The sequence below is a fragment of the Cinclus cinclus genome, chromosome 1 (assembly GCF_963662255.1).
Source record: "Cinclus cinclus chromosome 1, bCinCin1.1, whole genome shotgun sequence".
Classification (NCBI taxonomy): domain Eukaryota; kingdom Metazoa; phylum Chordata; class Aves; order Passeriformes; family Cinclidae; genus Cinclus; species Cinclus cinclus.
In genome coordinates, this window is record NC_085046.1 from 37601164 (window position 1) to 37616344 (window position 15181).

Below are 15181 nucleotides of genomic sequence, written 5' to 3' on the forward strand. Positions count from 1 at the left end.
CTTCCATGCAAAATGAGGTCTGCCCATGTCTTTACATTTTTGTGAGCTCCAGACACAGAAGAAGCAGGAATTCTGAGTGTGGCATTTTACCACATCTGACTCTGAATTAAAAACATATTTTCTGAATAGCAAGCCCAAAGAATGCATTCAATTAGATGGATTTGTGAACAACCTGAGACACTTGTTGCTGCAGCATTTGAGAGGAACCACATTTGCTGGACTTGAGAACTGACAACACATTATTTGACACTTGATTTGTTATTGATTTAATCTTTCTTGCTACAACTCCTGGCATGTTTTTTTAACTTTTGTTTTTTTTTAATTTCCAATACTATTTAGCTTTTTTTATACAGGTTCCCTTTGGAGAAGATGTATGCACCTACAGACATGTTGACAAACCTTAACATTTTATTGGGACTCTCATCCTTCTTGAGTGTGTGTGTGTGTGCATGTGCAGTGCTTTAGGAGATGTGCATGCATGTTAAAAAACTCAGCCTTTCCTTGAGAATAACGTCTAATTCCTATTAGAATCTGATTCCAAAGAAAACCAGAAAGAAAATCAGAGGAGTGTGCGTCTAAAAGTTACTAATGAAGTTAAATAAATAGATACATGTTATTACTTTATCATTTTTATTTGAGTACTTGGGGTTGGCAGTGCTGATTTAACTTTTGTGTGTGTGTGTGTGTGTGTGTGTGTGTGTGTGTGTGTGTGTGTGTAAGACTTCTGCACAGAATAAAAGTACATTTTAAAAGCCATGGGCCAACTAGATAGGTTTCTCTCTCAGTAGCATAGATGACAGTGCTGTCAAAATCAATGGAAACTGCAGAAGAATTCAGTGAATTCTGTGTTGCTGTCACTTCACATAAGTATTACTGGCCCCATAATGCTGTTAATTCTTACTGGGTCACAAAAGACCACAGTAGTGTGTAAGGTACTCTGTGTAGGAATGGCGCAATGACTGCTGAGTAGTTTCATTGAAAGACCTTTCCATTGTTCCGCTGGAAGTTCAAAGGAATTTCTTAAGCAGTAGCCAAGGTTCTTTAATGAACATTGTGTCTCAGCTTTTACTGGTTCATTTTGAAAGATACATAAATACTTTTTTTGGAATTCATTTTCTCTGCTCTATTTCTTTGTATGTGGGATGCAAATGCCATCTCAGTGTTGAGTATTACCATGTTTTTGAAGGATGTTCAGTACATGGGATATGCTTTGTGCATAAATTGTGTGTTTCACAGTGGAATTTTTGTGACAGACTATGGAGCTATCAGATAAATTTCATTTGCAATGCCTGTTTACCTGCCTCATCTTCATTCTCGTCTCTATTCATTTTGATTTGGACTCACTGTTATGTGGAAGTACCACCCTGCAAAATAGAAATTTATTTTCCCCTGCACCATGCACATTTAGAAAAACAAAATCTAAAATGCTTTTGTCTTATTTTGCCTTACTCAGTGATCTAAGGCCAATATTTTGTGAGCCACTAAAAGCTTAATCAGTAGAGCTGAAAATTCTGTTTTCTTATATTGCAAGACATTCCTTTCAATTCATGGTAGGTTGTGAGTTACTAGATGTTAAAACTGTAGTACCATGACTTATAGGGAATAAATTTTAATAATTTTAATAGATTATTGAAATATATTCCTTATCATTTTATTCTCCCTTTAAGGCCTATAAAGTTGAACTCATGATAATAAAATCAAGTTGAACTCATGATAGTAAAATCAAGTGGCATTACATGCAGATATATAAGAAATACTGTCAATAAAAAGTATCTAAAACAGATCTAAAATAGATTGTCTGCAAAAATGCCTTGTAAGTATGATAAATGGTGGAACAAAACAGAAGATTATAACCACTCTCTTGGGATGACATACATTAAAAGAGGTCAATATCACTAGGCTTATACATGGCAAAATCTTAGCTGTTGAATTCATTGTGTGAGTGTAACAATTCAGGTGTTACAATCACAGATGTGTATCTATCATTTTACAGTCTTTATTGCTTCATGGCGCTCCATTGGATTTTGACATTAACAACAGTAGGGTGGCAGTGATGTCATATGAAATTTCTGCAGATCACGTTTGACTTGTAGGCAATTTCTCCAAGTCTTTGATTTTCATATTCTGAAGTGCCATTTCCACCTTCTTACCTCCAGCCTCTGCATTTTACAGGAAATCTGACTTCAGTACTTAGGACATTAAAAGTATGTATTAATAAACCATGCACCTTTGAAAAGAGTTATGGAATATATTCCCTGAGGGCCAGCGATAACCTTGTGGTTCATGGTCCGCAGATAATTTCAATCCTTCAAGCTCAGTATGTGCTTTCATTCAAAGAGTCAGGTACCCAGGCTTCTGAATAGCTTCACGCAGAGCTGTCTGAACACTTGGTTACACCTCCGTATTTCTCCTCCATGGCTTAGGTTATGTATGTTCTTGGCTTCCCTAGAAGGAATGGGTAACTTTGTATTAACTTTATGGCTGCTTCACTCTAAAGATTCATGGACCATTTTTATGGGTTTGGTGGGGATTTGGGGTTGTTTTTTATAGCAAGGAACAGAATTCATAGTATGTCCATCCAGATGAAAGGTGTCAGAAAAAGTTGCAAGGCAGGAAAAGAAAGTAACAGAGAATGAATGGCTTGGTTTTGAAGAAGGGCATTTCAGATGGAGGCTAAACATGGAAAATCCTCAAGAGCGTGAAAGGTACAAGTGCTAAGCTCAAGCAGGAAGAGAGAAGTGGAATTGAGAGACTTCACAAATGGGGAAAAGTCTCACAGAAAAACTGAGTTTCTTTCTAAAGCACTTGATAGCTCTTACTGAGTGTGAGTAGAAAGAGGGGCAGCTGATTGCTGAGCTCAAGCCTAAGAGGCAGACACAGGAGTAGAAAAAGGAACCATAGCACTCTGGTGTAAAGGGAAAGAATGAGTTGGCAGGATAGGCTGCAGAAATGGCAAGCAGCAGAAAGGCAAGCAGAATGAAAACTTTAATTTGGAGATATTGAGTTTTGCAAGATTGAGGAGATAGTGCTGCATTAGATAAGATAAATTGAATGGAGAAAAGAGTGAGGGTAGAGGAAAAGGCATATGGTGGAATCTGTGTAAAGATGGGGAGAATCAAAGCCTGCCTCTTTCCTGAGATGTAAAGGCATAGAAAAGAAAATTCAAAACACACACACACATACACACACACACACACACGCAAATATTAAAAAAAAAAACCCTTAAACCAGCATTTTCATTTTTTGAAGTAATGTGATGCCAAGACATTATCAAAGTTTGTTTTTGTTGCTTTGATGAAGTTCAGGGTTAATCTGTACATGGCATTGTTTCTTACAGTGGGGAGAACAGTGCACCTGGGTAGTTCTGCTTTGCCAGGGGAGAATGGGAAATCTGGGTTATGGACCTTGCTGACTTAATGATGAATATTTTTACTAGGACTGTTTGATTCAAAACAGCTTCCCATGGTACTCCTACAGTCTATGTGTGCTTTAATATTAAGGAGTATTAAATAGTTTATTCAAATTAATATCTTTTTTAGGAAACAAAGTACTCAAGTCATCACAGTTAATTATTAACTTGGTTTATTTATGTGTTTTGCTCATTTGCAATGATTTAAATGGGCATCCTTAGTTCAGCATGCATGTTAATACACAGGTAAAAAGAAGTGAAAAAAGTTTCAGTAAGAAAACAAAATTTACTTTATGATTTAACACTAATCAACCATTGCTAATGTGCTATAAAATAGTATTTAAGGTAGAGACTGATTTCCATTATTAAACTTAATGGTCTTGGTTGCCTCAGCTCCCTTATTCCAATATTTTAAGCATGCAGACCCCATAATTTAATTATCACCTGTTAATATTGATTCTAAATTCATTTTTGTGCTTTTGAGCTGAAGCTTCAATGATGAGCCAATTAAAAACCATTATCTGGCTGCTCAAAGCATCACATTTGTAGTTATACTCAGTAGTACATAATTCTACAGGGACTTTCAAGATGGAACATGCTGCCCTTATGCCTTTAGGGATTAGCCAAACAAAAGGAAAAATGTAAAGGAAATTTTAAATATTTTCTCTCCTGCAGGATTTTAATTTTCAGATCTCTTGCTTTGCCGTACATCACAGCTTTCCTTGCAGCTAATTTGCATAGCTGTAAAATGTAGCATGTAGCTGAATTACAAGAAAGATTCCTGAGACCTTGGGTTTTCTTTAAATCCCAGAGGAAGAATTTGGTTCAAGAATGTACATAAGGTACTAATTGCAAGGATCGTGTTAGATAGCTACTATTTGAATAAGACTGCTGAACCAATAAAATACAGCACATCATAACCTCAGAGATTTGATAATGAAAAAAGGAGCATTTAATTTATGTAGTTGTTTGCAAAGCAGCTAGAAGGAACAATAGTCACACATTGTATCACCTCCATTACATTGTTTATTAATAAGAATGATTCCTTTCCTCTTGTGTTATCAGCTTGTTGCTGACATGGAATTTCAAGTGCAGCTGTTTCAAGTTGATCAAAATTTGCTTTTTAATGGCTGACTGAGAAATGGCTGATGTAAATGATGCAACATGGAATTTCTTCGAAGGGTAGATACATTTCACTTAGAAACATATTTTTTGTGTGTGTGTCAGTCTGTAGCACTGCATTATAAAATTCCCAGCTCTTGGAGTAGTACAGATCTATAGTAGTCCAGTGGCAAAATATAGAAACTAGAATATTTGATCTACTGTAGTTGTATTCATGGAATTGCAGAACACTGAGTGAAAGGGACTTCAAGGATTGTCTGGTCCAACTGTTTTTGGCAAAAGCGCAGTCTAGACATATGTCCCAGCACTTTGTCTACCTGTATCTTAAAGTTGTCCAATTTGGGGAATTTACACCTTATTCCCTGGAGAGTTTATTGCAATCGCTGATTGTTCTCATTGTGAAAAATTTTCCTCTTCTGTGTAATTGGAAGCTCTCCTTGTCTTTTCAAAGTGACTGCGTGTAAAAAGGTAGTTTCCATCTTCATTGTAGGCACCCTTTAAATCCTGGAACATGGTGATAAGGTCTCCCCAAAGCCTTCTGTCTTCAAGAAGTACAGTTCACTCAGTCTTTCATCATGTGGCAGCCTGCCCAGTCCTTAGCTCAGCTGTGGCCTTTCACTGGACCCTTGCCAGCCTGTCCACATCGCTTTTGTATAGCAGGGACCAAAACTGAGCACAGAATTTCAGGTGTGGCCTGACTAGTACTGAGTGGAGTGGGACAGCAACTTCTTTGTTTCTGCTGGTGATGCCCTTGCAGATGCAGCCCATCATGCTGTTGGCTCTCTGCTGCAGCAGCACACTGCTCACTCAGACTGAGCTTCTCCACCAGCACCCAAGGCCCTTTTCCACAGAGCTGCTCCCTGGTCTTTTTGATCCCAGCCTGTGTTGCACACTGTGTTTTCTGGTTTGTTTGGAGTTTTTGTATTGTGCTGCATATACACAACACCAGGGTTTAAAGTTTCTAGAGGAGGCAGAGAATCTTCCTGTATAGAGAAATCCTCTCTTCCAAAGCATAGCAGACCTAGAAGCTCTTTTAGGGGCCTTGCTTGCTTGTGGTATAATGAGGGACTATCCTTTTGCCTCTGTTTGGAGCACCACTGTCTTCAACTTGACTTTTCTTGGCCCAATTCCTCAAGTGAATGAAACATCATTCCTTGGACCACTGCAGAGTTCCCTGGCATCTCTATGGAAACATCCTGTTATTAGCCACTTAAAACCAACAGAAAGTGGAATTACTGCTCAACAGACATAGCCAGGCTTTAAATGAGCTTGGTGCTTTTTGAAGGAACAGAAAGCTGCCAAAGAAAAAGCTAGCCACAGATGAAGTCAACAAGAATTCCCTGGCTGATAGATATGTGCATGTTTGGGTACTGGTTTGGTTTGGTTGCTTTCTGCTTATAATTTTTTCACTATTTTATTATGGGCATGTGTTCTTTTGTCAGTGAGAGCTATTAGGAACAGGGCAGTAACCCTGCTGTGCCTTAAAATTAAAATGGGGAAAAAAGGCTCAAGCGGGAGGAGAGAAAAAAAATAAGCATAGATAAGAGATAAATGTGAATTAAGTTAGCAGGGTTAAGCAGTTTTGACCAGAAATGGCAAAATAAATGCAGCTTATCATTATTAGAAATTCCTTCTGCTTCTTTGAGTCAGCCTGGAAAATTGTAAGCTGTATATTGTATTTCTTTTTTTTTCATTAATTGAGATGTTCACTCTTTTTCTGCCTCCCCGTGTATTCACTAGTCTGTTTTTTCAAGATTTAGGAAAAGCAGCAGTTCTTCAGAGGTGCTGATGATCTTTTCTCACCACTTCTCCCCCCACCCTCCTGCCTAGGGAAGGTCCTCAGGAGAAACTTGAAAAAATCAGGTTACTTTGGCCCCCATTCAATATCTTAGCCAATCTGTGTACACATTTAGGCACTCCTGCCCAAAATTATTTTGGAGGAAAACTGAACAAAAGCTGGACGGTATGAGCTGGGTGGGTTGAGGAGTAGTGAGAAGATGCTGACAGTATTGGATTGAAGCAGAGGGCAGTTGTGGAGAACATCAACATCTAACAGGACATTAGATTACTGTGTCAGAAATTTTGGAGGATATAAGATACCAGGAAGAGACAAGTTTTCTTTATTTTCATTGTTAACAGAATACTTGGGATTTGGGTAATTTTAAATGTAAAGGGATCCTTTAAAGGAGATTGTAACTTTGAGATTACTCAGTTTCACAAAAGAACCTCTTGCCAGAAGAGACAAAGTAATTTTTCTTGTTACTAAGCTGAATACTATTAGTATTTTCATCAATTGCTGTGTCAAGTGAATGTGTTTCATATTTGTATTAGTAAGTTGCCAAGACAGTTTGGCAAAAGTATGATTCTAGGATATCACTTGACCCTTGCAATTGAAAAGTAATTTGGAGTTCAGAGTGAACCTCTACTGCTGTGAGTTCACAGTTCAATTCTTTAAAGGCAGGCATGTGTGTAACACGATCCTGTCGTTTCCTTTGTTAGGCAAATCTAGCAAAGTTAATAATATTTTCTCCAATGTAACAATTTTATCTCATTATGCATGAGTAAAATTAATACTTCAGAATCGCCATTCTCTACATCCCTATGTGTATTAGGAAATTCCACCATATATTAAGTTTTTTTAAGTATTATAAAAATAAAAATATGTTTGGCACTGGGTTGTATACACAAACTAGCTGATATGATTTGCCTCTTATTTTAAGAGACACATGCCTTTAGCTCAGATAGTCCTTGAAGGCTTCATCTATGAAGAAATTGCATATTATTTAGTTGCATTTTTAATATTTGCATAATAATTTATTCTTTTGCAATGTTTTACTGTGTTCTGATGAATGGAAACATTAGTCTCTCAGTAAGAGAGTCAAGGACTGTGTATATGCAGTTCTGTTCTGGGTAGAGCTCAAAATGTTCCTGCCTTCAAAGTGTGTTCTGAAGCGCTATGATGTAATTTTACATTCTGGAGGTACTGACTGGCTTTGCCTGAATAGCTTCACTTCACGTTTATAACAGGAATCTAAGTGTTTTGTGCTGTATGAAAAAATGCTGTATCTTCTCCTAACAAAGAGGAATTACTCTTTGAGTGGAGATTAATTTTGCTGAAAATTTACATTTGAATTAATATTAAGAACTCTAGCTTTTGTGTCATTATTTACTTTATTCTGGCAGGCCTTAATAATGAGATAGCAAGCTCTTTCCATAGAGTTAAAATCAGAATGTTTCCAACATGCTGTTTTAGAAAGAATTATATTGTTGTTAACATTAAATTATTGAGTGCTTATCTTCTGTTGTGTTCGTGTAAGTGTTCTACAGACAGCACAACAGTTTGAACAGCTCTTTTTGTAGAGAAATATGTCTTGAGAAATTGCTTAGGCTGCCATGATTCTCCTTGCACGTGAGGAGGTGGTTCCCTAATGGTGTCTGAATTTGAACATTGGGTTTGAACATTGACTAACTGATGCCTTTTAACCTTTGTGATTGTAACTCTTCACACCTTTAAATAGTTACAAAGTTCATTCAATATTATGGAAATGCTCCTTTAGAGACCTTACTATTACAGGAGGTCATGAGGCTTCTTTTTCATATTATAGCTCATAACTCAACATTCCACAATTGTGGGAAGCTATTTCTATCTTAAGATACCATATTTTATCTGGAACAACTTTTATAAAGCAAGAACATAGAAAACCACAAAAAACTATGTTAGTGAGACAAAACCAAATAGTACTGGAAATTGGCATTCATCAAACTTTAATTATACATTGGATTATGGGAGATGTAAGTGCCCTTGCTGTAAATGCTTAAGCAATTTGGATGATAATGATTTAATATGGAATCATTGTTTATCATACATCATGCTGAGAGACTTTATTTTTTCTCTCACCTTTGGTTTATTTAGTGGCTTTATTTAGTAGGCAACTAAATAGAGAATAAATATCCAGAGGTCATTATCCTAGCTATTTGCATCTTCTGTCATACAGGTTAAGATGACTTCTTTTTTATGGTCTTAATTTTTCCTGAGATGGGCTGGCTGCTTTGAACAACATATCAGATTTAAAAGCCAAACGTGCCCGCTGGATGCAGAGCACTTCCAACTTTTTCTCCTTAGACACAGATAGCTTGTGACACCGAATGTGATATTGAACTGTATCACCATAATTCTGCTGTGGGTGCTGAAAATTTGACTGGGCAATTGTGCCTCATTAAGGTTTTATAGTTGGCTGTTTTGATGTATAAATATAGTTCAGAATGAAGAATGCTTTTAAAAATATATTCAATCTCTGTATGGGCTGTGCTACTTGTATCTGCAAGTAGCTCTTCAGAGACATGAGGGTCTTTCAGCTAAGCCCATAGAAATATTGCATTTTAACTAACTTAGAGGTCATGGTGTGCAACATCATACAGTCTCTTTTTCATAGACTGGTTAGGTTTCAACCTTTTCCGCACAGATTTTTTTACCCCAGTCTCTCCTTTCAGAATGTTGTTGTAGGGCCACATTCATGTAACGACTACAAACCTTCTCTGAGTTTCCAGCCTTAACTTATTAATAACCAGTTTCTATGCATTTGTTCTAACACATTCTCTCACAGATTTAGCAAATTTTTTGTCCCCAGTTCTTTTCCTGCAAGCAATAATCTTTCTTCCTGGGTTGCATTTTTCAGAATGAAAAAATCAAGCACCTTCAGCATCCTCCTATAAGATAGGCTTATGTTTGATATCTGTAACAGTCCTGTTCAGCACCTAATTAAAATTTGAGGGGTTTTTTTGTTTTTTTTTTAACATGAGTAACGGAAATTATACAAAATACTTCAGATGAGTTCTCAGTACAGGCTATACATTGGCATGAATACTCCCCGTTCTTTATGAAAATACCTTCCCTTGCCCTTTTCATGGTCAGATTCGATTAAATGGCTCATAGTCATCCTCTGACTGGCTAAAATAGGCTGCTGTTTCCAACTAATGAACTCCCAGTATATACCAGGAATTCTTGCTATTAGTCCCATGTACCCTTTGGACTGTTACTTTCAACCCAGTTCTCTTTCTGGGGTCTTAAAGATCATGCATTTTGTCCCACAGGACATTCAAATCCTCCTTCTCTAGGAAGACTCTACCTACTGACTTTGTATCCTCAAGAAAATGTATTAGTGCGTCTTCATTTTTATCCTAAGGTCATTACCTAGAACATTAAATAAAGCAAGTCCCAAACTACAAACCTAGTATTTTTTAATGAGATTAGTCACTTTCATGAAGTAATGGTAGTAATGGCTCCTAAATGGTGATTATTTTTTATAGGTACATTATGCATTGCTGTGAATCAGTTTTTCATGATACGTCAGAGCTCAGTGTTTTATACCCAAATACTCACTATTTGAAACTTAAAACCTGGTGTTTCAGAAACTGCAAGGTCACATCTGATAGAAAAGCTGTCTTCTCTAAGGGCCTAGCAATCTGTCCAGATTTTCAGCAAACACCATGCAGGTTAGATAAATGGGCCTCTGTGGATGCAGCATTTGGCAGATTAGATGCCTGTTATCTGTTCTCTCACCCGCTAACATATTGCTAATTAGGTTTGAGAGTGAGGTGAAATGATTCATCTTAGCAGAACAGTGAGTGTCTTTAGTAAATCCTTACTCTACTTCAATCCCAATCCACTTGAGAGAGAAAAGAAAATAGAAAGTGAGAAATGCTTCTGGGGTTATACATGTATTTTTTATGTTTGTTTCTTCGTGGCCCTTACCTCTAAAAGTCCTTAGATTATCATTAAGTCAGTGAATATGAGACATTCATGTCAATTAGTGGTAAATGCAGAATAAATTCAGATAACCATACACTGAAAATATGATAAAAGGAGCACTTGGGATAATTCTTTTTTATGTTTGTGTAAATACAGTGGAGATGGGTAGTTTATCTTTATGCTGTACAGAAGACAACTGCACAATGGGTAGAAAATACAAGTGCACGGAAAACAGTAAAACTGACATTCATGATCTTCCAAGCACTTGATTTTTTAACTTAATTAGGTTTCTTTGAATGCTGGGTGGTTCTTTTTTTTTTTTTTTTACTTTTGCCTATGTAGGATACTGTTACTGAGTTCTATAACAGCATCTCCTGTGGCAGTTCCCTTATTTCTTTGCAGCCACAGTGATGATGAGTATGTCATATCTGATGACCTGCAGTACCCCAGCCTCTTTTCCTCCGGAATAATCCAACAGGTGATTTTCTCATACACGTCCTGCACCTTAAGAACTGTTCCTCCATGCTATATGTACATATTTCAAGTCTGGTGTTAACAAATGCCTATAGCTTGCCATTTGTTGTAAGGGATACCATCCTGCTATAAGATATTGCAGAGCAACAGTAAGTAATTACAGTATTTGTCTGAGATATGAATGGCTGGATTAAACAGACATTACATTTATATTCAACTAGGAGAACAGTGAGATTGATATATTGTTCCTCACTTGCATAATACAGTATGTACTATAACACTTAAAACTGCTCTGTAATTGCTTTGGTCCTTTGTTGATGTATAAATGGTGTACTTGTATGCATCTGTGTAAGTGCCTCATAGAATTTAACAAGTTGAAGAAACTTGTGACTAAATTAGTAACATTAATCTTCTCATGGAAAAAATCTGTCTGCTCTGTGGATGTACAACTGCTGATGTTTATTGATGTAAGAGGAGAAGTTGTTAGATAAGTATCCCTATCTTCACTGGATAAGTTTTGTCTGAATATTAATCTGTCGGGTTGTACTTGTCTGAAGTTGAGAAAAATGGCAGCATTCTTGCCATGAGTGCTGGATTTGAGCTGCTTGGATCTAGCTGATGGTTTTTTCTCAACTACAGTTTTTTTCAACTACAGGCAAGGAGCAGAAGAAGTTTTCTGCTCTCTTGTGCTTTCATAATGACAAAGGGGAAGAGATCTGTGAGCTTTTTTCCTATTTGAGCAACTATTGTGAAGACTGGGGAGAGGGAATGTGGTTTTCTCCATCTTGGGCAGCTTTGTGTCTTTGTGACAGAAGATGCTGCAGATGCTGAGAGTGATTCCTTCTACAGTTGCATTTTGTTGTGGAAATTTCAGTCCTGGAGTAATGGCACCTTGGCATCTCTAGACCAAGCAATGCACATAGCCTCATGTAGCTACTTAGATTATTTTGAGCGAAATGACACTAGCAGTTGCTACCTTTTAAAGACTCTTCTGGAGTGGAAGGGGATTGGAAGTGCCTTCTCAGATCTGTGGATCACAAAGGTAGAAGATGAGGCAAGGGGAGTCAGGATTAATTAAGGCAATTCTGAAAACCAGCAATTGCTGATGGCTCTGTTCATCATGCAAAAGCTGCTGTGAGAATCCTGATGTCTAAGGCAGGGAGAGTGGCCAAGGATGTCTTTTCATCTGATAGAGGAGTAGTCTGCTCTTCTTGGGAAAAGCAGACTTCCTTAAGCAGTTAATCTGCAAAGCAAATAATGGAAAAGCCAACTTGGTAATTGAAATGTATCTCCAGCAACAGGTAATAGAGTTTTTTGAATTTCGTCTCCTGGCTCATATAAGGCCCCCTGCTTGTGCTCTAGTTGGATTCTCCAAAGCATTGAGCTTTGGAATTAGCGTTGCGAAAGCTGTAGTCTTGGACTTCTTATAGATTTGTGTAAATGTAAATGCAGCTTCCTTGTAAATGAGGGACAAATCCATAGTTGGTAATTTACACAAAAAGTGGTCCTAAACTTGAACTTTAGGATGCAGCTTGTGTGTTTATACACTACACAGGGAATGCAGCCACTCATACAGTGGGAAATCTCGTTGCGAATCTGTAATTTCACGTCCAAACAAAATATGCTAGTTGGAGAAGAGTTTGTGAAGATAAAGAGGGAGAAGCTTGAAATTCAAGTGGTCAAATTATTTTATTTTCTTTTTATTTCATTTTTTTTCTTTAAAAATTTCAAACATTTTCAAAATTGCCCTCATAAATTTGTAAGAAAAGCAAGAAATTAATTCTGTGGATTATGTGTATAGAAGAGTAAAAAGAAAAGAAGAGTAAAAAGAAAAACTGGTATTATTTTCATCCCTTAAGAGGGAGAAATGCATTCAGATGCAAGAAGGCCTCATGCAGTTTCCCTTATGGCTTGAGTAGTCTTGAATCTGCACTTTCCTTTTTCCTGTGAAGATGTCTGGGGAAATCCTGTGCTGTGCCATATTCCAGAGAGTTGCACTCTTGCTGCGTCCTTGGGGAACTGCCTGGATTTGTATAAATAATCACTCCTTGATTGGAGCAAGAAATGGAGCTTGGGCATTTCAGGGCTGTGCTTGTGTAAATTGGCTTGGGGGGCAGAAGAACAGCCTTTGTTGTCTCTCTCTTGCCTTCATCAGACATCAGGAAATTTATTGCCTCACAAAAAATTTCCTTTTCCACACAGGGAGCTCGAGAAGAAGATTCTTTAGTGTCAAATTCTAAGTGAATACGGATCTCGTTTAATCTTTCATTGAAAATTTAAGACAATTCATAGAACCTCCCCTTCTCCAAATCCTTGTCACAGCACTGTTGATAAAGAAAGTGAAATTCTCAAATAATAAATACAAAATATGTAAAAGATTTTATTAGCCTTTTAGCACATTATGTTAATCTCCTGATAGCTAATATTATGAGCAAGTCTGTGTCTGGAGAGAGTAATAGCAAAGATCTTAGGAATGGAAATAATGTCTTTTTAACTTCCCAAAGAGGATTCAAAGAGCTGGTTGATTGTTATGAAAATACTGCTCTTAGTGAGCATATTCAATCAGCAGAGCATTAATCTGATTATTTGTAAGATGTTGTCCCTTAAGAATGTATTTTACAATGTAAAAAGCTGAATTAAATATATAAAATAAAGCCATGAAAATGAACAGCATTTTTGCAAATTAAATATTCTAAAGCTTCTGATAGTAATATTTAGTATTGATAGATACATCATGTTCCACACTCAATCAGTAAAGTGTTAGAATAGCATTTAAATTATAAAATTCAGTACAGCTTTCTTTATCAGCTTTATTAGAACAGATATTAAGAAATTGTTCTCAATTATTTTTCAGACATTTCAAATAATATGTTTTATCTTGCTGGGGTAAAAAAGAAAGAAATACTGCATAAGGAAGTCTCCAAAGCCTGAGTCTTGTGAACCTACAGATATTTAAATACTTTTAAAAGCTTCAGATTATGAATTAAACTGGTATGAGCTTCCTTTCTGTACAGTTATGTGTCACCTTTTCTGTTTTTTCTTCCCTGAACAAAACTAAATTTTAATGCACCTTCTCCTGTCTGCCTCTTGGTGTCCACAAGCTGGTGGTTAATGGACTAGAAACTTTGTCATTCCTTTAATAACAGAGAGATCTTCAGAGTCAGCATTGGAAGGGGAGAAAATGGAAGTGCAAGTCCTAGGGGTTAATTGCTGCTTTGTTCCCCTTCTACAAATTTTCTCCAAGGCCAGGCTTAGCTTTGTCTAATATTTTCATAGTGAGAGTACAATTTATTTTTTTTTTTCAAGACATCTGCGTTTCAATAGATAGAGATGCCTAAAACTTAAGTTGGATGTAAGTGTAATCCTGGCGTAACAATGCTGATTTCGCTTGACTTAATCAGAGACTTAGCTGGGCTTTGTGGTTTCACAGGAGGCTGTTTGTTAACCACACTGTGTGGGCTCCAGCACTGCAGCTTGTCGGCAGCTCGATTCATCTGTTCCTGGAGCAGAGGGGCTTAAAGCAGCACTTGAAGGACAACATGCTAAAAAATTAGCATTCAGCAGTTTTGCAAGGACGCAGCGTGAGCGTAGAAAGGTCAGGTGCATAAGCAAAGCGGGATTTCCAGTTGCCATTTCACGAATTAAAACATCAGATTTACTCATGGTCAATTTCGTTTACGTGACTAAACTAGAAACATCAGCACCATCACATGTTATTAGTATTAAAATACTGTTCATTGCGTGTTTCATCATGATAGATGCCCCCACATTCAAAGTATACCCTGAAACCATATTTTAATCCCCTGAAATGCGTGTGGGTCTAAGGGATTTTCTGATAGTTCCGTGCCTCAACCCTAATTTCTTGTTTCTGTTATTTGAACCAAGCCCTTATGGGTATTTTACAGTATTTTTCTGGTGTTTTGTGGTTGTTATTTAGGCTTTACTGAAATACTTAGCCATATTTTTTACTGCATGTGTTTTAAGTAATGTATCAGTTGTGAGAAGTATCTGTCATACAAAATGTGTGTCCAGTGCATAGAGATTTGAGTCCCAATTTAGCAAAACTTGCCCATGTAACATTTCAGAGGTCAGAGATACTTCTGATTTTGACTTTAACCCAAAATCAATCAAATTATCACTCTCCAGCTGGGAATGAAATTAGAATTAATTAATCATGTTGGGTCCTGCTTCGTGGGCATTTTCCTCAGTCTCCAACTGTGCCCTCTGAAAGAAAGTGCTAGGATCCTGTGGTAGGCAAATATGGAAAATAAATCAACATAGTAGGAGCTAGTAATGGGCTTATAGTCAGAATCATCAGGTTTACAAGCCAGAACATTAGCTACCTTCATTTGAGGCTGTGTTGCAAATACTTGGGTCTACCTGGAGCATGTGATTTATCTGCATTGGCTGGTGCTGCACAACTCACT

At 37.2% G+C, this 15181-nt stretch overlaps 1 protein-coding gene across 1 annotated transcript in view; it reads left to right on the forward strand.

Moving 5' to 3' along the window:
* Positions 1-15181, forward strand: part of LOC134046015 (ubiquitin-conjugating enzyme E2 E2) — a 194060-nt gene that overhangs the window by 86429 nt on the left and 92450 nt on the right. The gene's annotated exons all lie outside the window — the stretch shown is intronic.